The sequence below is a fragment of the Protopterus annectens genome, chromosome 12.part0, assembly GCF_019279795.1.
Source record: "Protopterus annectens isolate FY-2018-M chromosome 12.part0, PAN1.0, whole genome shotgun sequence".
NCBI lineage: Eukaryota > Metazoa > Chordata > Ceratodontiformes > Protopteridae > Protopterus > Protopterus annectens.
The window spans coordinates 1,332,188,288-1,332,214,648 of NC_056746.1; the positions used below are offsets into that span (position 1 = coordinate 1,332,188,288).

The window sequence follows — 26,361 nt, forward strand, 5'->3', positions numbered from 1 at the left end:
AAATCAGCAGGACAAAGTCTACATTCTTATTCTGTTGCTAAAATCTGGAACTCCCTACCTCTAATAATCAGAACTAATCCAAATCCCTCAACCTTCAAACACAACTTAGAGGAATATCTGTCCAAATCCTGTAAGTGCTCCTGCTCTAACCCTGGCGAAACTACAACCCCCCTCCATTCACTTCCTTTTCTACTCCCTCTTCCTTTCTCTTTGTCTTATGCTTTTACCCTCGCTATCTCTGTCCACTACTGCACCTTTACCTCTTCTCATTTAGTCATTCATATCCATTGCCCCCCCCCCCCATACTGCCACTTCATTCCTTCCCCAAACACAAGTTTCATAAATCAGTTCCACTCTTAGTCCACAGATGTTTTAGCCATTGATGGTTGATGGTTGCTTTTCTGTTATGTTTTATTATGTCTCTGTTTATCTGTTACTGTGTTTCTTTTAGATCTTGTTTTAGACTTTGTATTGTTTTTTTTTTTCTGTAATAGCACTGGAGCTTTTTTTCTGGGCCTGTACTGAAAATGGTACATCTGACCCAGATGAATTTTTCTGGTAAACATGTCAATAAATAAAATAATGTAATACTTCAAGTAAATAAATAGTGGATTTTTTTAAGAACTGCCTTGTGAAATTAGTGAGTATTTCTTGAAGAACAGTATTCTATAGACTTTTACAAAATCTTATTATAAAAGATAAAATCTGGCCTTTTTTTTGGTTAGGCATAACCTGCTAGCAAAACAAATGAGTTAAGATTTCCTCTCCACTGTCATGTGGCACATATACATGCCAGAGCTGTATTGTTTGCTCATAAAAGTTGGTGATTAAAGGAAGGACTCCATAAAATGAATTATTTTGAAATACGTGAGAGTAACAGGATAGTATATGATGTATTTTGTTAAGACAAATTACATTATATATTTATAACAGTAGTTTTAAAACAAAGATTCAAGAGCATAAAAGATATGTCCTCAGTGAAACTCTAGTGAGCATAGTTATAAAACTCTTTGCAGAAGTATATCTGGATCACTGAACAACCCTGGACATTGGACATGCCCAAACACAGAAAAGTGAAAAAGTTAACCTCAGGCAATTTTTCCAGGTGGGTAAGCCCTCTTGTACTCCTCACTGTGGAGATCAGTAAGCATCCAGCACCTCCAAACTTACATAAAGTAATGTCATTGTTGCACCTTCTCAAAAATAGGGGGAATCTCCCAAAGCAAGTGAGTCATTGGTGAACCACACTTAGAAATGGTGATGCTTCATATAGAAAACAGTGAATGACATTATGTCTTCAGTGTCTTTTCCTTCTAACGTTTGATGCTCAAGGAACTTCACCGCAACCTCCTTTTGAGAAGCTGTTATAAAGGTATAGCTTTTAGCACTTTTTTCAAAAAATTTTTTCATAAATTGTAATGTCAAGAGTCATAAAAAAACAGAACAGCATTATCCATTTTTGGAACTAATTCTTGGTATAATTCATGGTACTCTTTGCAATTCATGTGAAGATTATAATACAACCATTTTACATCAAATCATTTTACTTACTATTGAATTACTAAATATATATATATATGTTCTCCCTAATGAATGGAGCTGCGGGCAGCAGCACAGACTCTATATGGTGCCCTAAAGGGGGAAGAGCTGTACAGACCAACCGCTTTGGGCATCTACTGTGGTGCACAGTATCCTCAAGATAACAGAACATGGATCACAGACTGCATGCCGTGGCAGTGTAAAATATGGCTCTAGGTGATTTAGTCATGTTGACTAATGTCGCTAAAAATGGTCATGGGTAGTTACCAGTGATAAGTGGGGTGAGGACCCGGCCTACTCTGACCTATGCCAGGGACACTTGCTAATAGTGGGAAGGGTATATGTAACCCCAATTTGGCCAGTGTGTGCCTACCATAAAGCCTTATATCCATGGGTCAATAAGCTCCTGGCCAGCTGGTATTTAGTTCCCCAGCCTGTGTTACCTGGGATAGCTCTGTTGAGCGAAAGCTGGACATAAAACAAACCAACCTGCCAAACATGAACTGAGAAGTGCTACGCTTAATGTAGGTTCACTGACAGGGAGCAGCTTGGAAGTGGATGACATGATGATATGGAGGAGGCTGGGCATCCTATGTATCCAGGAGACGAGATGAAAGGGCAGTGCAGCAAAGCCACTTGGCTTGTGATCCAGAGCCTACTACTCAGGAGGGGGACAGGCTAGAAATGGTGTGGGAATTGTGGTGAGAGAGAGGCTTCAGAAGGCAATGAGGGATATCATCAGGATTAATGACAGACTCATGGCAATCAGACCCCAGTGTAATGATAGGACAGTATTCATAACCTCAGCCTATGATAGGACAGTATTCATAATCTCAGCTTATGCCCCACAGCAGTGTTGCGACAGTGAGGAAAAGAATGCACTCAGACAGCAGTTGCAGGACCTACTAGATAAAGCAGGACAACATGAATTGCTGTTGACAATGGGTGACTTGAATGCACACATCAGGACAGACAGAACAGGATATGAGGATTTCCTGGGTCCACATGGGTGGGGCAACAGGAAAAAAGAAGGAGAAGCCATTCTAGACTTCTCTCTGGCAAAAGGCTTGATAATAGCCAGCACATGGTTCAGAATACGAGACCGTCACAAGATCACATAGAAGAGTAGCCAACGTGTAACTCAGGTAGATGTCCTCCTAGTAAGGAAAAGGCACTGGGGTCGAATCCATGATTGCAAAGTCATCCCCAGTGAAACAGTCGGCCCACAGCATAAACCACTAGTTTCCACAATCAGCTGCAAGCAGTGATCAGAGAAGGATCTAAGGTTAGCAGAAACCATGCTGAAGACCTGGAAGTTAACTGGAGAGAAAGTTCAACAGTTCAAGGAATTACTCAGGGCTCTAGCACCCCAAGAAGAGGAGGAAATAGGTGGAGTTGAAGAAGAATGTCAGCACCTAAAAACAGCAAGTGTTAGGATTACAGAAAAGATATGTGGCTGAGCCAGGTATGGAAATAAGGTACATAAGGAAAGCTGGTGGTGGAATGCAGAAGTCCAGGAAGTCATCAAAAGAAAGAAGGAGTGCAGGAAGAAGTGGGAGACAGAAAAGACTGACCAGGCTAGGAAGGACTACTGGTTGGCTAACAAAGAAGCCAAGAAAGAAGTTGCAATAGCAAAGAATAGGGCATCGGAGGTACTGTACCAACTTCTGGAAAGTGACTCAGTAAGGGGCACAAAAAACATATATCAGGTTGCAAGGCAAAGACAGAAAGACAAAGAAGATAGTCAGACACCCTTCATAAGAGATGCCAGCAACAGCCTGCTCACCAGTCCAGAGGACATCAAAGGCAGATGGAAGGAGTATTTCCAGCAGCTTCTCAATGAAGAAAACCCCACAGAAGCTGTACTGCCCCAGAAACAGCCTATGATGAGAGAAGAAGAGGAGCCCACCCTAGAAGAAGTAAGAACAGCACTAAGGAAAATGAAGTCAGGGAAAGCAGCAGGCTCAGATGAGGTCACAGCAGATATGATAAAGATGCTGGGTGATATAGGAGAGAAATGGCTCCTGAGGGTACTAATAGCAGTGTGGAGAGAAAGGCGTATCCCAGATGACTGGAGAATAAGCATACTCATGCCAATGTACAAGAACAAAGGGGACATCCACAACTGTGGGCAGTACAAAGGCATTAAACTCCTATCGCATAGCATGAAAGTTCTGGAGAGAGTGATTGATAAACGGATATGCAGAGTAGTCAAATGTAAGATGGAAGATGAGCAGTTTGGATTCAGATCAGGATGCAGCACAACTGACCTGATGTTTGCAGTGAGACAGATACTTGAGAAGAAGCTAGAGATGAGGAGAGAGTCCAACTTGGCATTCCTAGACTTGGAGAAAACATACAACAAGGTCCCAAGAAAGCTGATCTGGGCAGTACTGCAGTGGTTTGAGCTCCCAGAAACATTGGTAGAATTAGTGCAGCCTATGTACAAGGACCCAATGACTCAAGTACAAACAGTGTTCGGCCTCACAGAGGGGTTCCCAGTGGGAGTGGGTGTATACCAGGATTCATCTCTTAGTCCACTGCTGTTCATACTGGTGATGGGCTACATTAACAAACAGGCTGGTGGGGACAGATCAACAAAGCTGCTGTATGCAGATGATGTGGCAGTACACGCAGACTCTGAGCTAGAACTTCAGCAAAGGATAGGAGAATGGAATGCAAAACTGAAGGCACAAGGGATGAAACTAAGCACAGATAAGATGGTGGTAATGGCAGCAAATTGGAGAAATCAGAAGAAGCTGAGAATAGAGATAGAAGGGAAGATAGTGGAACAGGTAAACAGCTTCAAGTATCTGGGAGGGGTGGTTGAGGCAAAGGGAAGTCTGAATGAAGAGGACAAAGCTAGAATTAGAGGGGCTGCAGCCAACTGGCATAGAGTATCAGGTGTAGTCTATGACAGAAGAATGCCAAAGAAGCTGAAAAGTAAGGTGTACAAGACAGTGGTGCAACCAGTACTACTGTATGGTACAAAAACCTGGGCAGTAAAGGCAGAGCAGGTGAAACAGCTACAGGTGATGGAGAATAAGTGCCTGAGATGGGTGGTGGGATGCCCGCTGTGGGACAGACTAATTAATGATGACATCAGAGCAGAATCCAAAGTAGCTCCATTTGCACAGAAAGTTATGTTAGAAAAAACCTGTGACAGCCATGCATGACAGCTGAAGACAGTATGGATAATGGTTATTAGGATACCTCAACCTTATGAAAAAACATTAAGAAGAAAGGGGGTTGTTGATGATGACGATGATGACATCACAGTAGGTTAATGGTAACCTATAATAGCTAGTCAGCACTGTGTAGACTTTGAACAAAGACCAGCAAATATATGGTCAGTATTAGGATAAAAGTGATTTACTGCAAGAGTCTGTCTCTAAGGTATGTGATTTGACATGACTTAGCTCAAACTAGTCGTTTCTCACTGCACTGAGATAAGAAGAATACGCTGTACAGGTGTCTTCCCTTACACCTCAGAGTCAAGCTTTCTTTAGTTTTGACAATATGGGACCTTGATGTGTTAGCAAAATTAGTCACATCAGCTTCCTGTTATAGCAAGCATTTGTCAAATGAAATATAAATTCCAACAATATCTCATAAACATGGGACACATAAGGTACCGGCTGATATGTCATAGCAGTATTTCTGTTTCTGCTGGTATTCCTGCCATGTGGTTTAAAGATTTGTCATTTGTTCTGCTTGAAGCAGATCACAAAATTTAGACAACTTTATTCCCATTCTGCTCTTCATCAAGAGTTATGAAGGAGTAAGCAAATGTCCTGTGTTGTGCTGTCATTGTTTTTCAATGTTTGAAAAAAGCATTCTGTCCGGAGCTGGCAACACATTTTTGTAACATTTTTCACTGTTGTTCATAACCCTTTCAACGTAACCATTAGACTCAGTATACCTTAGTGAAGGTGTGATGTGCTGAAATTCCCATTGCTGTGAAAATGCATAAAATTATTGGCTAACAAATAATGGACCTTTACCTGTGGTGTAACAAATAGTGGACCTTTACCTGTGGTTTAACAAATAGTGGACTTTACCTGTGGTGTAACAAATAATGGACCTTTACCTGTGGTGTAACAAATAGCGGACCTTTACCTGTGGTGTAATAAATAGTGGGCCTTTACCTGTGGTTTAACAAATAGTGGACCTTTACCTGTGGTGTAACAAATAGTGGACCTTTACCTGTGGTTTAACAAATAGTGGACCTTTATCAGTGGTGAGTATATCAGGGATTCCACAATATGAAAAACAATCTTTCATAAGTGTGTGGACAGTTTCTGAAGTGGTATCACTGACCTCTTGGTACTTTGAGTAGTAATTATCACAGGTGAAATACAGGTTGTTCTTAGACTGAAACAACTCGTCAACTACTTTATTCCATGGCCTGACTAATATTTCAGGATGTATTATATGATTTTTGGAAATGCTTTGGTTCTACACATTACAGATCTGACAGTTTTTGTAAACCAACAGTTCAATTTCATGAGACATCTCTGACCAAAGTATTATGTCAGGTGGCCTTACTTTATATTAAACAATGCATAAGTGTACTCCATGGATTCTCTCCAACATGAAACTACATAACCAGTTTGGCATTATTACTCTTTTGGGTTTGATCACTCCTTGTGATTCATAAATTTCATAATGGCATGTATAGTAAACTTAATCAGTAATGGGACTTTTTTTCTTGTCAGCTGGCCATCCTATTGGTATGTTATTAAATAATTGTAGTTCTAGGTCATTTTCAGTGTGTTAGAGAAAGTTAGAAATGTTGTCTTTAAACATTGTCTAGTAAGAAACTATAGCCATAACCTCTATGCCCTAATGGAGTAAATGATCATGTTCCTTGATATGCTCTCTGGATAATGCATCTAAAAATGCCACCTCCTTGCTTGATTTGTATAAACTCTGTTAAATCAAACCACTGTAATGACAGCAAAATTTGTTGAAGTTTTGGTGGGTCTTTGTGCAGTGATTTAGCAAAACATTTTGTAACAGTTTCTGATCAGACTCTACAATAACTTGCTATCCATAAATACATTCAGAGAACTGAATAAATAGGTACCTGGGCTGCAGTGCAGAGTCGTGTCGGTGTGCATTTGTCTCTCCAACCCATCAAGCATTCAACGATTAACTGGCTCAGTGTAGTCAATGGAAATACTGATGTCTTGTCCATGGCCTACAACCAATCGATACAATTGAAATATACCCAGCTTGTAATGCAGGGAACGTAGTTGTAACATGTTGACTTGGAAATGTAGAATACACCTTTAAAAATGTATAACATGCCTTTAGTGTATTGCAGAATGGTGCATAAGAATATCCTCACAGCAGTTAGCTAGCTGACAAGGTTTAATTGACAATTAAGGGTACATATATGACCATTGCCTGAAAGCAGCGAAGGAGGAAGTTAGTTTCTCACCTGGAGGATCAATGCAGAGGAAGACCTTGAAAGCATGAAGTGCTGGAAACCAGACAGACGAACCTATGCAATGCACCTGTGTGGAAGTCCTTGTGCAATGCACCTGTGTGGAAGTCCTTGTGCAATGCACCTGTGTGAAAGTCCTTGTGCAATGCACCTGTGTGGAAGTCCTTGTGCAATGCACCTATGTGGACGTCCTTGTGCAATGCACCTGTGTGGAAGTCCCTGTGCAATGCACCTGTGTGGAAGTCCCTGTGCAATGCACCTGTGTGGAAGTCCTTGTGCAATACACCTGTGTGGAAGTCCTTGTGCAATGCACCTGTGTGGAAGTCCCTGTGCAATGCACCTATGCGGAAGTCCTTGTGCAATGCACCCATATGGAAGTCCTTGTGCAATGCACCTATGTGGAAGTCCTTCTTTCAGAGCTGGATACAAGGCCTGTAAAAGTCCTGCTATCTTGGATTTTTGTGCAGACTGTAACTATCTAGTGAACCCATCCTAAGGTATTGTTTATTTTTGTTTGACACTACAAAGCCAAGTGGGCTATTATTTTGGCTTTCATTCTATTTTGTGAGAATAAATCTGTGTTTGTATATATGTCATTATGTCCTGTCTCCTGCTAAATATCCAGTGATACAGGGATAGCTATACCATAGTTATACAGAATATTCCAAATCCATAAAAGTAATTCAAGCAACACAAATAGGCCTCTAATTTCCATGGTCTGTGAAAGGTCACCTTTATGCAAGGGCACTACAAAAGCTATTGTCCATACCTGGGGATCTAGCTAGCGGGGTAACTCATAGGTTCATAGGTTCATAGGTAGGTACTAGGCTATTGCCCTAGGGCCTATATCAGCCTAGCCAAAAAGGTACCCTGGCTTTCATCACCCAAGAAAATTATTTTTCTGTGCACTTGTTGAGCAGAGCCACAGAGGTGACCCCGGGGTGAATTTCCTATTTCACATCCAATCATTAAGATTTTTCCTTGAAGAGTGCTAATGAGGAGCTTTGTTTGATATAGATAGGTAGTTTGTTCAAGAGTATGGGAAGTCTCTGGGACAGGAATCTATCCCTCCAGCATGTTCTGGTTACTGTGGTGACAAGGTTTAGGGCCCTAGAATATGTAGCTCGGAGGGATTGGGATTTCTTTAAGTGGAGCATGTCCAACAGCTCTGGGTTTGACATAGCTTTGTTTGTTAGGCAGAGATTGCCTCTGAGTAGGCGATATGCGACAGAGTAAAGCTGGAGTTTTTGGAGACGGTCTGCATAGGACATCTGTTTGAGGCCGGTAATCCTATTTGTGAGGTATTTCTGCAGCCTTTCCAGTTGTTGTAGATGTCCTGTGAGGTACATACCAAAAGGGGCGTTGTACTCTATAATGGGTCAAATGAGTGATGAGTAGAGGGGAACAATGACCTCTTTTTTCCTGGATGAGAGGCCTTTTGTGATGAGGTGTGCCACATAGAAGGATTTCTGACTACTGTGGCGATGTGATTATCAAAGGAGAGACTACTGTCCACCTGTGTCCCAAGGTCTCTTATCACACTTTCTGTGTTAAGTAGACTACCACCTATGTGGTAGATCATGGGTACAAAGTTTTTACTAAAGAGGATGACAATGCACTTTTTGGCATTGAGCTTGAGGCCATGGCTTTGACACCAGGCATCTGTCTCTGTGAGGCCCTTTTGTAGGATGTCCACATCGTTAGAAGTTTTGATTATGGCTCCTAGTTTGCAGTCATCTGCAAACTTCATTAGCCAAAGACCTTCTGTGTTAGCCTGTACTTCAGAAAAGTAGATACCAAACAGGAGAGGACCCAGGGCTGAACCATGTGGTACTCCACTTGCCACTGGTCTGAAGTCGGATTTGGAGTCTGCTACTTTCACAGTTTGGGTTCTGTCAGTGAGCCAGTTGGCAACCCATCTTGTGACATAGGGATTTATACCTAGTTTAGTGAGTTTATCTATAATTCCAGAGTGGGGGATGGTGACAAAAGCCTTGGCAAGATCTAGATAGGCTGTGTGAACCACCTTACCCTCATCTACGGCTTTGGCGACTGCTTCAAAGAAGTCTGTCAGGTTTAGGAGACATGATCTGCCTTTTACAAACCCAAACTGGGTGGGGTCCAGAGTTTGGAGATTACCAATGTCTTTGTTTATAAGTTCCATGATGATACGTTCCATGGTCTTGCAGACCAAGCTCATTAGGCTAAGGGGGCGGTAGTTCCTGGGGTCCGTGGTGGCTCCCCCTTTGTGGAGTGGGATAGCCGTCACTGTGCACCATTCAGTGGGCACAAAGCCTGTGGTGAGGCTATGACTGAACATGGTGATTAGGTGGGGTGCCAGTTCATTCTGCAGTTCAAGTATAACACAGCCTGGGATGTTGTCAGGTCCCATGGATGCTGTCTTCCTGGCTTTGGAGAGTGTGGTTTTTACTTGTTCAGCCATGATTACAGGAACTTTGCATTCTTCCAGTATAGAGATGGGTCCTTTAGGAGGTGAGAGGGGGGTAAAGTTAGCACTGAACCTATCTGCCAGGATGTTGGCAATATCAGTTGGTTCTGTATATTTAGTGCCATTGTGTTGTAACTCAGAGCAGATCTGAGTGCTGCCATTGAGATTCTTGACATAGCTATAGAATGCTTTGTGGTTGTCTTTAGATTCAGTGACGATTTTGTTTTCATAACTAGCTTTGGAGGATTTTATGAGGGATCTCAGCTTCTTACTGAGGCTGACCAGGGAGTTCCTCCAATCATGAGATTTTACTCTTTTTTGCAACAGTTTCTTTCTTCTGTTGTAGCATTTGTTTATGGCAGGGGACCACCAGATTGACCTCCTTTTTTTGGAGGATAGCATCTTGGTTCTGTTAGGGATAGCATGATCCATGCACTCGTGTAAGTGTTATAAAGTGCATTTGTGTAGGATTCAGCAGTTGTACGTCTATTGTCCATCTGCATGGGTGTCATGAAGTCTGTCACTTCTGTCTTAAGAAGTGTGAAGTTGGCTTTGGAGAAATTTTTTACGGTGGTTTCCCTAATGGGGGGTGGGTCGGGATGCGGATGTCTAGGGTGATTAGCTTGTGGTCGGATCTGACCAACGAGGAATTGACCTCTGGTGTGGAACACTGGTGGCCCATGTTGGTAATGACCAGGTCTAGGATATTGCTGCCCCTAGTGGGGGTGTGGATAAGTTGATCCACAGCATTGGAATTTATGAATTCCAGAAAATGTTGAGCAAAAGAGTTGGTACATGAGTAGTTTTACCAGTTAATGGTGGGTAGTTGAAATTGCCCATTATTAGGGTGTTGGGTGTATCAAGAAATGAGGAGTGGGTATTCTGGGGCATGGTGAGGGATCTGTAGCAAGTTGTAATTTGGATTGCAGTCTTGCCCAGAGTTAGTTGCACTTGGATAATCTCAGATGCATTATGCTGAGCAACTAGCCTGGAGGTGTGGATATCCTTAATGAATATGGACACGCCTCCACCTTTAGTGTTTCGGTCCAGTGGGTGGCCGAAAGGTGTGGTATGAATTATAGCCTTGTAATGCAGGGATGCTCTGTGGAGCCTTGAACCAGGTCACTGTCACTGCACAGATGCCGATGTTCTCCATTTTAAGGAGTGCCTCCATTGAATGCATTTTGAGGTTTAGACTTCTAACATTGAGTAGCATTAACCTCAGATTTTGCTTGCTTGTACCTGTTAAGTGGTGAATTTGTCATTTGAACCTTGCCTAAAAAAGGCACTATAGGGGTGGCAAGTGCCTTAGCCAGTATCCAAAATCCCTATGCCAACAGGCGTAGGCCGTCTCTCTCAAAGCATAGTGGTCTGTCGATCATGTCATCCCAGGCAGACAAATACTGGATCCCCTTAGAATGACACCAGAAGCTTAGCCAATTGTTGAAGTCAATCATTTTGTCCTTGTACTGTGGTATCATTCTGGCTGATGGCAGGATGCTACTCAGGGCTAGTGTCATATCTGGCTGGGCTACAAGATCGGAGAGCTCCTCCATGCCTTTTTTCATGTAGTCCAGGGAGGTATATCTCAGGTCATTCATACCAACATGGACAATAACAGTCATATTTGTACTTGTTGTGGAGTGACCTGAGTGCATGCATTATGTGGCAGATCCTGGCACTCGACAGGCAACTAACAGTAACTTTCTCCTTGTTTAGCCTGGTGAGTGGAACATCAGTGTGCCTGACTATACAGTCACCTATGACTAGAGTGTTGGGTACGTTGTTATGTCTTATGGGCTGTGGTTAGAGTGCATTAGAGTGTGCAGTTAGAACTTATCTGATCAAAGACTGCTGGAACGGGGCTCAGTTTTTAGCTTTTTGTTGGTTAATTGGTTAATTTGTTTAAATCAGTTTGCTCATTTGCTACAGTTATATTAAAAAAAATACACTTTATACATCGCCGCTTAGCTATGGTTAAACTATTCCCGGAGCCATAAAGTCTGCTCTTCAAATCTTCCCTTAGAACTAGCCAGTTTTTTTAGTTTTACCATTAAAATCTGTTTCTTTGAGCTCAGCACTTCTTCAGAACTCATTGTAAGCATTAAAGAAGCTACAACTTACTACACCACTCAACTTTCTCACTTGTCTAGAGGAAAATAGTTTTTAGTACTTAATAAATAAGCCCCTATGCAGGCATGTGTAAGGGTCAGCTCCCAGGTGGAAGAGTTGATGGAGAGGTTTCTAAGATGAGAATCAGCCTTCTTACTGAACACCCAGCGATATTACCAGCACTAATGGGGCTGTTTTATTTAAGTTTTGACAGTGTCAAAAGTACTTGGTCCAAAGTGATTTCAGGAATGGAGGAGTGAGGAGAAATGAGGGACAGATGGGCAGGTGGGTGTGGTGAATTTGGAAGATTATGTGTCTGTAAGACTGTTAATAATCAAAACACTAAAAGGTTCACATAGTGGTGCTAATCCCAAGAAAGAAAGTAAAACAAAATACAAGCAGCTTTGCATGTACAGCTCTCTAGAACTTTAATATATAACACAAATGGTCTAGCACTTTCATCCCTTATACTGGGACTTATTTAGAACCATTACAATTGGATAAAAACTATTTTTAAATAGTCAAAATACCAATCATGTCACTTAATATCATTTTGTAAACAATTAATGCTTTCTCAAAAAATAATAAAAAACACCCATACACATTAAAGTAAGAGTAAAATTAAAATTAAAGATATTAAATGATAGCACAGTAACATAGCTCCAATCAACAACATACACAGAAAGTAATTATAAAAAACAGCTATACAATCTACATTGTATGAAATTATATTAATATTATGTTAAAATTATATTAAAAGTATCTAATGTCTGAGTATCCCTTCATTATACCTAGCATTGCCAAGTATCCACCCTTCTCACAGTTTTCTGTCATCTCATCAATTCTGGGCATAGGATAGCTATCAAACTGCAAAATACTATTAAGTTTGCCGAAGTCATTACAGAATCTAATGCTTGTATCAGGATTAGGGATTAGCACTAACAAGTCACTGCAATCACTTTTGTGACTCTTCAGACAATACAGAATCTGATACCTCCATCTGGTGTAGGGACTAGCATTATTGGGTTGCACCAGTTACTCTATGATTCATCAGTCATTACAGAATCTGATACTTATGTCAGGTTTAAGAACTAGCACCAATGGGCTGTCCCAGTTGCCCTGTGACTTCAGTCATTACAGAATCTAATACTCCCGTCAGGTTTAATAACTAGCACTACTGGGCTGTCCCAGTCGCCTTGTGACTTCAGTCATTATAGAATCTGATACTACAGTCAGGTTTAAGAACTAGCATTACTAGCTGTCCCAGTTACCCTGTGACTTCAGTCATTACAGAATCTGATATTTCCGCCAGGTTTAATAACTATCACTACTGAGCTGTCCCAGTCGCTCTGTGACTTTAGTCATTACAGAATCTGATACTTCTGTCGGGTTTAAGAACTAGCACACTGGGCTGTCCCAGTTGCCCTGTGACTTCAGTCATTACAGAATCTGATACTACAGTCAGGTTTAAGAACTAGCATTACTAGCTGTCCCAGTTGCCCTGTGACTTCAGTCATTACAGAATCTGATACTCCCATCAGGTTTAAGAACTAGCATTACTGGCTGTCCGAGTCACCCTGTGACTTCGGTCATTACAGAATCTGCTACTTTCATCGAGTTTAAGAACTAGCACCACTAGGTTGTCCCAAATGCCCTGTGACTTCAGTCATTACAGAATGTGATACTTCCATCAGGTTTTGAGAACTAGTACTACAGGGCTACCCCAGTCATGCTATTATTATTCTGTTATGCCTAGTTTGAAATTTGTTTAACTTTTCTTACTGTTTTTAGGATGCTGGTACTCTGAATGGTCTCAGTCTAACCTTCATTCCAGAGGTCATCTCCTTATTATGTTCAATTAGTTTAGTTCTCCTACGAATTGCTCAAACAGTACTTCATTTCATAATTAAAAATTATCTCACCTGTTTTTGTACTTCACCAAAGATTCTGCTATGTGTGATTGAGACAGAGATTCCTTTGACTTTCTTGTGTGAATTTCAGCTTGCAAGCTCTCTGCAGAATTATTTCTTTCTATCTATGGCTGCAACATATTGATGTAATAACTGTACTTGATCTTTTTGTTTCTTACTTATCTAACCTTTTAGTTTACTGCATTTATTCATCCCATCACCTCATATGGTCTCAGCTGTCTTTAGATGGCACTAAGATTATAACCTGATCTCCTGGGTTGCATTCTATATGTCAGGCATTCTTATTATAAGCTCTTTGCTGAATTTCCCTGGCTGTCTACATAAGCTCCCTTACTATGGCTTTATGAGCTTGTCGATCCTGCACTATATCACATTGTTCTATCACACTTTTAGAGGGTGTCTTTTCTTCTTCCCAAGTTTCCTTAGCAATGTCAGATACTCCTCCTGCATGCATGCCACACACAAATTCGAGTAGGGTGAGCACAAGGGAAGCTTGTTGTACCTCTATGATTGTAAATAATAAGTTAGTAACAACTGTTCCCAGTTTTTATCATCTGCTTTAACAACTCTCCTCAGCAATGGATTTCAGTGTTTTATTAAAGCTTTCTCCTAATCCAGCAGTCTTCAGATTGTAGCCTGATCCTTTCAATTGCCTGACTTTAGTTCACTGACATAACTTCATCAGTATCTTGTTAATATGCATTACCTTATTGGTGCCCATACTGGAAAATAAAATGGTGCCCTTACTGGAAAATAAGAGATATCACTTCCCGGGCAAACATCGTAGCTTTGTACGATGCCACTGCTTCTGGAACTTGGTTAGCCTAGTCTGTTATGATTCATATGGGCTGAGCCTAGTCTGTTATGATTCATATGGGCTGATGCCCTTTATTAAATTTTACTACTGGACTACAGTAACTGTAATATGTACAAAGGGTACTTGTATGATAGGCACCATCATCAGGGATCCTTATGCCCAAGCTAAGGTGCAGGTTTCTGGTATCATGGGCATGATGCATATAAAGGTTCTATTTCCTTCATTATGCCTCAGCAGTAAAATCTACTTAATACCCTTTTTTGCTTTCATTTTGTCAACCCCAGGTGACCTTTTATCAAGTGACTATGGGTTAGCATCTTTATTAGTGTCCTAAAATGTTCTGGCACTGGTAACTAATGCAGAATTCCTTCCTTTGTTCACTTATTTCATATAAGTGGTAATCTTTAGCTCAGAAGAGGGGTAAAAAGAAATCCTGTTCACTATCTTCTCCTACAACATTGATTGCAGTCTCTGTGTTGCACAATTAAGTATCATCTTCCCACTGTACTTTTGAAAGTTTAAAGTTTATGTGGTTACGTATAAGTTCACTAACCCAAGACAACTTTCCTTTCCATAGGATAGCCCTGAGCAGGGTCTCATGCTTCACTTATCCAAGGCCTTTCTTCACAATCATCCTCCAAGTAAAGAAACAAGTTATTGGTTTGCTGCTTTCTGGCTCTTCACTGCCAATTAAAGCCTCATTAGCTAGCCAACTGTTGTGGAAAATTCCAGTGTTCTATACTGCAGTATGTTAAAGGTACCCTATACATTTTAAAACCACATTGCACATTTTTCAGGCAACATATTATAGTGTAAAGACTTCTTCCATTGTAGGCTCTGATTTTGCCACTGACTACCTATTGTCTTTGTGGTCACTACCACATATAAGACCTAAGTTTATTTAAAACAATAAGTAAACTCATTTGTATCTTTAATGAGCCTGCCTATATTGTGCCATCACATGTAAAATTATCCAAGAATCAGTTACAGGACCTGAGTAGGAATCTAGATGCCCATGTTTAGTCCTGAAAGCTATGTGAGCCCCTGCCTTAGTTTTGACATTTGTATACAACATTAGCATGGACCAGTACTTACGAGGTTTTCCGCTTCAGAAATAACATTAAAGTGAAGTCCCATCTACATATTTGCTAATTTCAGACTGATATGAAAGATTCCATGCTAATTTTTCAATATAAAATACAAATTTTTCTGAAATTCTAGCAGTGTGTGTGTGTGTGTGTGTGTGTGTGTGTGTGTGTGTGTGTGTGTGTGTGTGTGTGCCTGTCTATAAGGAAGTGCGCATACACACACACACACACACACACACACACATATATATATATACATATACACACACACACACACACACACACACACACACACACACACACACACACACACACACACACATATATATATATACATACACACACACACACACACACACACACACACACACACACACACACACACAGCAAAATGTCCATTTTATATCAATGAGACCGTCCTTATTCTTATGTGGGGAACACTTATGGATAGAGTCACCACCTGTTCCTCTTTATTAGGGACAGTCCCGCAATGAGCAGTTATGTCCTGAAAAAAAAAAATAAAAAATAAAAAATGGCAAATGTCCTGAGATTTTAGGACAAAAAATATTTCATAAGTTTTCCTTAACAGTTGCTTAAAACAGTTATTTCTTATCTGAAACACATACATGTTATATGAAATAGCATAAGCAACTCAAATGCTACAAGAATAAGTTTTTATTTTGGCAAAAAGTGAAGTTTTCTCCTTTGTACTGGCCTTGGGTATGATTTGTCCTGCAAAATCTCATGTTTCTACCAAAATATTTCCCACTTTGGGCATTTTAAAAGGTGGCAACCCTACCTATGGCTAGGGATTTACTAACTGGCAGAAGAGCTCTGAAGAGAAACATTAATGCTGACCCTCTTAATTCATACTTTTGAGAAGTCTGTCTCAAGGCAGAAGAACGGGGGCTGTTCACAAATCCTAATAAGCTGTGTAATCTGCAGCTACATCAAACTTTTTCCTTCTGAGTCTGGACCTGTACACAAAGGCCAAGCAGCTGACTGCTGTATTATCTTCCTGCCCGCTGGGCTGGGCTGTGCCGATGGGGAGGGGGGGCTTCTCTGGATCCTTTGTCTGTAGTTTGAAAAGCAACTGTGTTGCATAGTGCATCAGTCTGCTATTTCCTGATTGGCTTATAGGCAAGCTGCATTCATTAATGCTGTTTTGTCAGGCTTACACTGATTGGGCAGCCTTGCTTTGCTTCCCAGCTCTTAAGTTTTCACTGTAAGACACAAACTTTTAGTAGTACTCAGGAATGAAGTGACTTTGCAGGCGGCTTTCTGTTTCAGCAGTGGGGTGCACAAAAACTACAGAAGACAACATGAAGCTGTGTGGAACTTTTCTTGGTCAGTAAGCTATCTTTATCCATAAAAATACAAAAAATGGTGATAGAGCATTTATATGATTTCCTGTTTGTTATTTTCTTTTTGCAGTTGTTTAATGTACTCCATAATAGGCAGACTTGTTTTTTTTTACTTTGTGATGGAAGAGAACAAAGGCTTTGTGAGGAACACCTGTAGGATGCAAACAATTTGCAGTTTATATATCCTGCATTATGTTGACAGTTTTAGTGTACCAAACCCAGTCTTTAAATAAAAATACTTAAAAGCATATACAGATATTTTCCAGAGTATGTTTTTGCCTGCATTTATATATATATATATATATATATATATATATATATATATATATATATATGATTTTTAATTTGAATAACAGTAACTAACATTGAGTTCACTTTGTTGGGCTCAGTTTTATTCTAATTGTCTGCAGGCATTTTAATATTTCAAGATTTAAAGTTATACAGTTTACTTTTTGTGTATGTAAGTCATGCATATCAGATTTAAATATATTGCACACAAACCACAAATTGTGGGTAACTAAAATATTAAACTAAATTAAGATATGTAGCAGGGAAAGTAATCTGGTTCTTGTTCTTTCATAAAAGTACCCTGAAATGCAAACTTGATAAGAAACAACAGTAACTTAAAGAACGATGCTCATGCATGCACCTGTTGTTAGAGCTACACTTCTCTTTGTGTGTTGCCAGGTCATGGGAGGGTCTTTTGATAGCTCCTTTAACAGCTCTGCTTTCTTTTGCCAAAATGGAGACAGGCTAGGCATGGGAAAAACAGCATGAATCCAGGTTAGGATTGTATCGCATCACTCAAAGTCCCTCTTCTGTTGTTATGCTTACTGTCAAGCAAGACATTTTTCAATTATACTTTTTTTAATTTTAACTGACTAGGAGAGCTTAGCAGGAAGTTTAAAAATATGTTAACTTTTAAGGCTGAAGTCTGAGAAGTTCAACAAATTATTTTCTAAAATCCATCTTTATTAAGCTGTCAGTATAAGAGAAGCTGCTCATAAAAGTTAATGTGGAATATTGGATGTATTAACATTTATTTTAGAAACAGCACCAACGTTCTTTTGTCACTGCTATGTACATAATGGAGTTCACTTTTTTTAACAAAACTTTGTTTGCCATAAGTTTCCACTGTCAAAGTACTGCTTGCGCAACATATTCAAAGTAAAGATTTGTTTCTTGACAAAAACTTTCCTGAAGTATTAAAGTTCAAGTCTCATGTAAGTAAAGTACTTTTTCAGTGTGTGTGTATGTATGTGTGATTGGGAGAAACCGAACTTTAGACAAAGATTTTTTTTTTCTCTCAAGGGACAGACAATGTCTCCCTGACAGAAACCATTAACAGAGTATTAGCTTGAAGGCGTATTACAACTTTTTTGTTGGTTGTTCCATCTGCCACAGAGTCTGTGTTGGGTAGCCCCTTCTCCAGCTCCTCAGCTGTTCAGAATCCTGTATTAATGCATGGCCATTCCCCATTCATCTTACAAAGGCACTAATTGTAGTCTGCAGACATAGAACAGCCCATCTGCATAGGACCTTTGAGAAAGAAGCTACAAGAAAGAAAAAAATTAATGCACCCCAGCTGGCATCTGAAAAAAATCAAGGCTAATTTATACATGAAAAATGTTTAAGGCTGAAACTACTTCACTGAGGGAGATGATTGTTCAAGACTGAATAAAGTTGCCTGCAGCTTCTAAATGCCTTTAAATGTATACATCATCCCTGCTATTTTCCCTCACATTCTTGAATGCACTATTGTCCGAGTTTAACATCACAAATTTATTTAATCTGAACTTGGATACTGATTAAGAAAACTTTTTACAGAAGCATTTAATTATAATTTTGCATCATTTCTCTTACATTACAGGATCTCTTTTTGTTGCTGTTCCATGTTAAACATCTTCTTTAATAAATAGGAAACCATTGTGTATGCTTTACTATTTCCACTCCTAAAATATTGTACAATTATGATTTTGTTAGAGCCAAATGAATGCAATATTTTATTTTCAAAACAAATGAAGAAATAATATTATGTTGCATGTCTGTGTGTAACCCTGACACAGTTGTAAAGAATGTTTTTTTTTTCTCATTTGTTAACTGCAGCAAATAGGAAAACCTTTTGTAGATAAACTCATTTAAAATATTCACTGGACTGAAATGCAGATATAATGCAGCAATGCATTTTTATATTTTACGTATTCAAAAATGCATTTCACACTGGAATATATAACTGCTTATTTCAAATTACACTATAGAGAAAATGTGCAATTTAACAAAATGTTTACAAGGTTTATAGAGTAGTTCTCTTCTGCTAATTAATTTTTACAGAGGACTACTGTCAGTTGAAATTTATCATGGTCCTGTAAAATTATGATTTACTTTTTAAAAGTATATGAAATAAATCAGAAATGTGGTATAGCTAATGGAAAACTGTCTGATGAAAACGATGCACGTTTCCTTTGGCTTTGATGTGCACACTCTTTTGCAAAATTAATGAAACCACAAATTGCATGGAGTGCATTCATATTGAGCATATGCATGAGACGGAAACTATTGTAGCTTGACAAATAGAAAAAAGAGATACCAAGTGCATAAGACAACAGAGCTGAGCTAGTATAAATATGACTAAATTGTAAAACCAGTTTAAAAATCGTATTTCTGTCTTTCTTTCCTATTCTGACGCTTTAGTTTCAGAGCTTGATTTCAGGCATTATTACAGACATCAGAAATGCACTTGGAATGTAATCTTCAAATACTCTCTCTCTGTCTATATATATATATATATATATATATATATATATATATATATATATATATATATGTGTGTGTGTGTAAGTATATGTGTGTAAAACTCAAGTATTGAAGTTCAGACTTCAGACCATACAAAAAGACTAAACATTGTTGCTTTGCAAATGTTTCACCACTTGAAAAGTATACATATGATACTCCATGGTCACTTTTAACCACTCTGAAAAAAATAATGTTTGTCAAAGGCACAATCAGGCCTTTGTCAAAATCACAGATCACGTCTACAAAATGTCTGGTCATTGAAATGTCTTAGAGTTTCCATTAAGTTTTCTTACAGTATAGTTGATCAGTGTAATTCAAATACTGGTATATTTTATATAAAATAACTACTTTTGCAGTACATAAAATAGCAGGAGCTGATAAGATTCAAGCAGAATTGTTAACACGCAGTGGTGCTGAAATAAGCCCAACTTCTGGACTGCTAAAAGGAGCTGTCCATGCTTGGAGTGCTGAAGGTCTTTAAACAGAACTTCAAATTGTGGTGCAATTTCTCTTTTATTCAATTTCCACATGCATGCGTGATATATGTAAGTTGTGTGCAGATCATCCATTCAGTGAAAACTAATGAAAAAGCAAACCCTCTTTGAAAAAAGGATATATGTTTTTCAAAGATTCCAAATCACTTCAAACAATATTAAAAGTCTCACTATCAGAGTTACATATTATGAGTAATAAGTACACAGCATTTCCAGGCTTTACCTAAAAATGTGTCTCAACATAGTCTGCTTTACCCCAACTAAAAATAATAAACTTGCTAAAGGTGGATTTGATAGCACTTGAAAATTAAAAATAAATGTAAAATACTTACAGCATGGCTTTTAAATGAGCTCTTTAGATTTGGGTTCTACTTGAATAAAATGTTTCCTTAAAACTGATACTCATGAGTTAACAGTTTTTAAAGTGAGGACAAGTTAAATTATTTGTTCACATTGCTTCATACCAGTGTGTCTGACTGCTACTGAGTAAGGAGATAGGAATTTGTTTATCTTCTCAAAATACTTTACTAAATACATAAATGAAACAGAATCATTGCTGCAGCTTTGCAATGTGGGAGGCTGATACAGTCTCTCCTCCATACATACATACACACACACACACACACACACACACACACACACACACACACACACACAAATACACAAGGTGATTCTACATTTGATGCAAAACAATAGATAAATTATACTCATTGTCTGCCATACATAGATAAGACTACAATAGCAAATATGTTTTATTTTCTTCATAAAAAGGCCGATTATCTGTTTATAAACTATCTAATTAGTTACTGTTAAAAAAAAATAACTAGGAAGTAGGTATTGCAGAGAACGTTTTGTAGAATGTTGCCTTTCTTGGACTGAATACTTAATATTGTAATAGGCTAAACTTAAAGGGTTAGTTGTATACAATATAATGTTCTGAAGACTTTACTGAGTTTTAGATGTGAATTTGTGTTGAATTTTAACTGCATTTACAAAGTTTTATATTAACATATAATAAAGGTGTTGTAAATACCAAATTGCACTTACAACACTTGAACAAAGTATCAAGTGTTGAGTTTAGTACTTTTTCATACTGACTTCTGATCTGATTTTCTCATATGTTAGGTTTTTCTCTGTTTCTTTCTATCTATATACACACACACACACACACACACACACACACACACACACACACACATTAACATTTCCTGAAACAAAATAAGTACATCTGAAAATACTATCATAGTAAAGAAATTTTAAGGGGAACAAAAAAGTGGGATAAAATGACATCACAATTAAGATGATCCAAGCAAATACAGTGGAGCTATTAAGATTTAAAAGAGGAGAGAAAAGGAGAGAGATGGTAGTTAATTAAGGTAAAGCACACGTGGTTGAAAGATCCCGGCTAATATAACCTTTTTCTTAGACGTATGTCAAAGATGGGTGACAAGGAAAAGCTATTACCTGAAGCAGAGTTTTAAGCTCAGAAACATAATGGATAAGGCTTCTAAGAAGCTTAGTCATGGAGATTTAGCCAGTCCACAGTGCATTTCAAGTCCCATGTTATGATATGAGTTCAGGCTTTCTGTTGTTTCCATTCATAGTAGACACCCAGCATTTACCTAGCCATCCAAATACTAATCTAATACCAGGAGGCAGGTATTCTACAAAATTTGTCCAACTTCACAGTCTGAGGAAACCATGCTTCATGTCAGAACATTTGCACTTCTTCTTAATGGTTCTCAGCTCAGAGTACAAATTGCTTCTTTTGTGCCTTAAAAAAACAAGCATACCATTGCTACAATCTCAAGCTACAGGGTATGCATTAAAGTAGAACTAAAAACTTCCTCAGCACTATGGATGTGACATGAGTTAATTCTGCAAACAGGTTTGATTATCCTGATATCTGTTTTCAAGGTGTAAGAATGCCTACATCATTCAGTTGCATTACAGCTTCAGGGTCTCTCCTGAAAATATGCACTTTGATTAAGAGAGTCTTGTCAATTAACAAATAAAAAAGTGGAAAACAATGAAGTCAAAACTAGATGCACTATCTTATCTGAAGCATGTCAAAGGGAATACTGAGGTTTACAAATGCTTTTAGAAGTTATTGTGTGTGTTCTCTGTCTGTCTATCTATCACTAAGTATGTGTGTGTGTTTGTTGTATGAATTACATTCATGCACATGTTTTAGATATATTTACAACCATGTCAAAAACTATTTAACAAGCAGCTGCTTATGGCAGAGTTATATATTTTGGCTTCCTCTGGAGATATTCATGACTCAGTTTGGAGCCAGGCTAGTTAGGTTTATAGAAGACAGCAGGGGGGGAGGTAGCAGAACATCAGAAGGATGGTCTTTTCATCATGCAAGGAGAAAGCAAGGCTGCTTCCATGCAGTGCTTGTAGCTATCTGACTGTGGCAAGTCATGGCAGACCACAGATTGGAAAAATTTATTTTGTTAGTCACTGCTCTGCACACAAAAAACTCATGGAAAGGTAGTAGGGCACCTCAACAAACTCATTAAATCATGTGTGCTCACAGTCAGTGTAATAATGAATCTTAGGCATTTAGGTAAATCTACTTAATCTGAATTACAGTTCTAGTGTAAACTAATGTTCTGCATGGAAGATGGAACTGAAAATAACCTGAAATCTTGATAAAAATGAAAACAAATTTGAAAATATAAATGAAACAAAAGCAAAACAGACATTCAAGCCACACAGGTAGTAAAACACAGAAAAGTATTCCTTTAGCAGCACAGAACTATTGCAAGGCATCATTTAATTAATAAATATTTACAGAGGATTCTCCAGTCAGCTATACAGATTAAACACCTTAGTAAAATGAGGTATTGATTCCTGACTCAGCTTTACAGCTAAAAAAGGTTACAACTCACTTTGAAGTTTCATAGTGATTACAGCTGTGAGACTACACAAGGTAGAGAAGGCAAACAGTAACATCATGCATGTAGTCTGTGATGAGTACACATAGTCTTTGATGACTACATTTAAAGATTTTCACTGTCTAGAATTAATACATGTTGTTTTGAGAGTGAAATGTTCTAGTAGAGTTTATGAATACACAGTCAAAATAAGCCAATATATAAAAATAAGCAAAATACATATTGCACTAACATAGAGCATTCAATGCCATGGTGCCAACACACACACACACACACACACACACACACACACACACACACACACACACGCACACGTGTGTGTGTGTGTGCATGTGTGCATCTCAGTTGTTGTTATGCATTAACAAGATCTCCCAGTAACAGAGCAAAGCAAAACAAAAAGCCTTCTTTTGATAACTTTCTGCATCATGGACAATGTTTAATGCCATCAGCATGCAAAAAAATAACATGATGTATCCAGTTATAAAATGAGCTTTAATATCTGTTGTGTAATAAGCACATAATTACATTATTATTTCAAATCTTAGTGGCTGCCACTCTTACTGTTTCTGCAACAGTTTAGATGATGTGACAGAACAGAACAACATCATATAATAGGCATGTAGCTCACTTTTAGCAGGTCTGATCACTTTAAACTTTAATACCATATGATATCACAGCAGACATACTAAAGCAAAGTAAACCAAGTACCCTGCATATGTTTGGTTTCACTTATTTTAGATAGAAATGACAGCACAGTAAGTGCACTATTATGTTATAGAGGAAAATGCAGGCAATGAAACAAACACTGCCATCTAGGATTAATAAAACAACATTTAAAAAGATGACTACAGTTTATGAACATCCAGGTTTAACAGCAAATCTAGGAAAGAAAAGTTTTATTCAAGAGCTGTCTTTAGTGTAGCTGCAGGAACTAATTTTGATTTATATTTTAATTAAAATGCATTGTTTAATTTTGATTTTGGAATTCATTAACATTCTTTGAGATGAGCTTAAGCCTCAGTTTCAAAGAGCTGTCCTAACTCCTTTCTAAAAAAAATCACCTGTAAAAAACATGCACCTCTAGTTATGCTATGATATTAAATATTTAACATAAATAAATGATGCAGCTGCGTCCTTCTCTTACTGAACTTTAAACACAATAACAGCACTTTATAAAGACAGATGTTTCTTTATAACATTTTGTGGATTCCATGTTCCTATGCTTTTATCAGTGGCATGAAGAATGTACATGTAGAAACTGTGTGCCATCAATGCATTTGTGTACTAGGCAGCCCAGTCCAATCACTTTATAATCAAAAGTCAGCTTCTTATCCAGCAGTGCATATTCTAAAGTACTTTTGATGTAGCTCTGAGAACCATGGGCATCCGTCATTCCCTTGGTTGCTGCTATTAGAAATTATTGGACTGTACCACATGAAGGCAGTGCAAAGGGGGATTACAATGACAGTTGTGACATTTACAACCTTTTGTGCTCTTGGCATAAGGGAACCTCCCCTCCTGCCTCCAGTGATCTGGCATATTAATTTTTAATCAGCTTGGATGAATTAACGACCTTCTGTTCGCTTTCTCAAGAGGAAAAGAATGAGTCTGCAGAGCTCTTCTGTCTCTGTTTGATGAGTAAGAATGGGATGCCCCAGCTTTTGCATGCTGTGTACCGTAAATTGCATTTCACCTCGGAGAGTAAACAGATATATTGCAACCCCAAGGGTTCATGGGTAGTATATTTACAAAGAAAGACGCAGAGGGCTCCCCTCTGTGCAACTCCCATTGATAACAGAAGTCACTTAACTAAATTAGAGAGAGCTCCTGAAGATTCTGTACAATACAGAAGAGAAACACTTTAACTGAATCTAACAAATCCTCATAGCAGCATACACTTCTACACGTGTATGTATGCATGTTTCTGGTGTAGCAAAGAGGGCAGCACTCGAACAGAATCCCCCACCTCCAACACCATGTAAATTTCATGACTGCTTTCCGTGATGTCATTTTGAAAAGGGGCGGACAATAGCTGTAGGGGAAAGGTAAGTCAATATTATGTTCTTTTGCTGACAAAAGCAGATATCAACTGGACTTCATTTCACCTTGGACAGTGACTATGTCAAGTGTTTGGGAAGCGTGATCTTCATTTAGACACAGAATGCTTTGCTGGAAAACAAAAGTGATGCTTTGAAGATAAAGATGGGAAGCTAAAGAGATCAGGTTGCAACACTGCTGGGTTCATTATCTTCTCTGGGCATTGCCAGGCCATCCTGGACCGTACAACTGTTACTATTTCTTAAAGCCAGACTCTGCTGTTTTCATTGGATGAAAAGTTGATGTTGTTTCTTTATTCTGAAGAGATAAAATAAGAGTATTTTAACTAAATGCCATTTTTTCTGTTTTCACCTTGATTCCATGGAAGTGAGAAAATGAACAGAGCACGGTTTCCTTTCTTCATGGCTAAAGCAATATTAATCTCTAGTATGTTGTGAAAAGAAAACAAAACACACCATTCCTGCATTCTTAAATCTATAGATGACAAGCCACAAAAACCTCTGTTCAGGATTAAATGCTGGAATATATTTTCTGGACTGTATGGATACTTTTTTCCTTCCGGTACATTCTGCTTTCCAAAGCATAAGTAACTGCCTTCCAAGGGAAATGCTGTGGGCTATTAAAAGGTATTGTACAAGTTACAGTAAGCACTGCTGTTAATATCTTTGAATCATCATCTTTATTTTTAAACATGTTTTAGGACAATTATCAAATGTCTAGCTAGAAACTATTGCAAGACATAAGGACAGATTCTGAAAGGGTGACACAGACCAAATAAGTATTTCCTATATGCATGACTGGGCTTAAAAAGTCATACTTTTTTAAAAGTATCATCAACCATTTTATCAGCCAGAAGTTTCCATTTGCTTGTTACGTACAGAATCTTCTTAGAACTAAAGCTAAAGTAATCCATCATTGCCATCTTTGAATTTCTTAGTTTCTTTATTAAATGCATCTGTGTCTTTTGTAAAGATATTTGTTTTTACACAGTGCAATGTGTTATGTAAAATAACGGATTCTTTTCTGACTGCGTCATTTCCCTGAAATCAAAAAATTAATGAACATTGATACAGAATGCAAGAATATCTTTAAAAACAGTATAACAGTCTGTTAGAGTAACTTTAATTCATCAACCTCTTTTGTGTTATGAGAGGCAAACAATATTAGGGATAGAAGTATAAACAATCACACATACTCACAAACATATCCTCATATTTTCAAAAGTCTTAAGTTTTTTATAAACAGTGTTTTCCTTACTTACCTTAAGTTCATGAATTATTCCTTTTAATGCGTGCTTCAGGGTCTTTACTGTTCTATTAGCATACATTTTAAGGGTGGCACTGAACTAAGGCAGAAAC

The 26,361-nt window shown here is 38.5% G+C and overlaps 1 protein-coding gene across 4 annotated transcripts in view; it reads left to right on the forward strand.

Moving 5' to 3' along the window:
* Positions 1 to 24,602: 24,602 nt before the first annotated feature.
* The window catches only part of MYT1 (myelin transcription factor 1), a 410,503-nt gene continuing 408,744 nt past the window's right edge, over positions 24,603 to 26,361 (forward strand). For 2 of the 4 annotated variants that reach the window (XM_044090391.1, XM_044090390.1), the window contains exon 1: positions 24,603 to 25,629. The gene's annotated coding sequence lies outside the window, so the exon portion shown is untranslated. The remainder of the gene's footprint in view (positions 25,630 to 26,361) is intronic. The other 2 variants (XM_044090389.1, XR_006367157.1) reach the window with 1 other exon arrangement.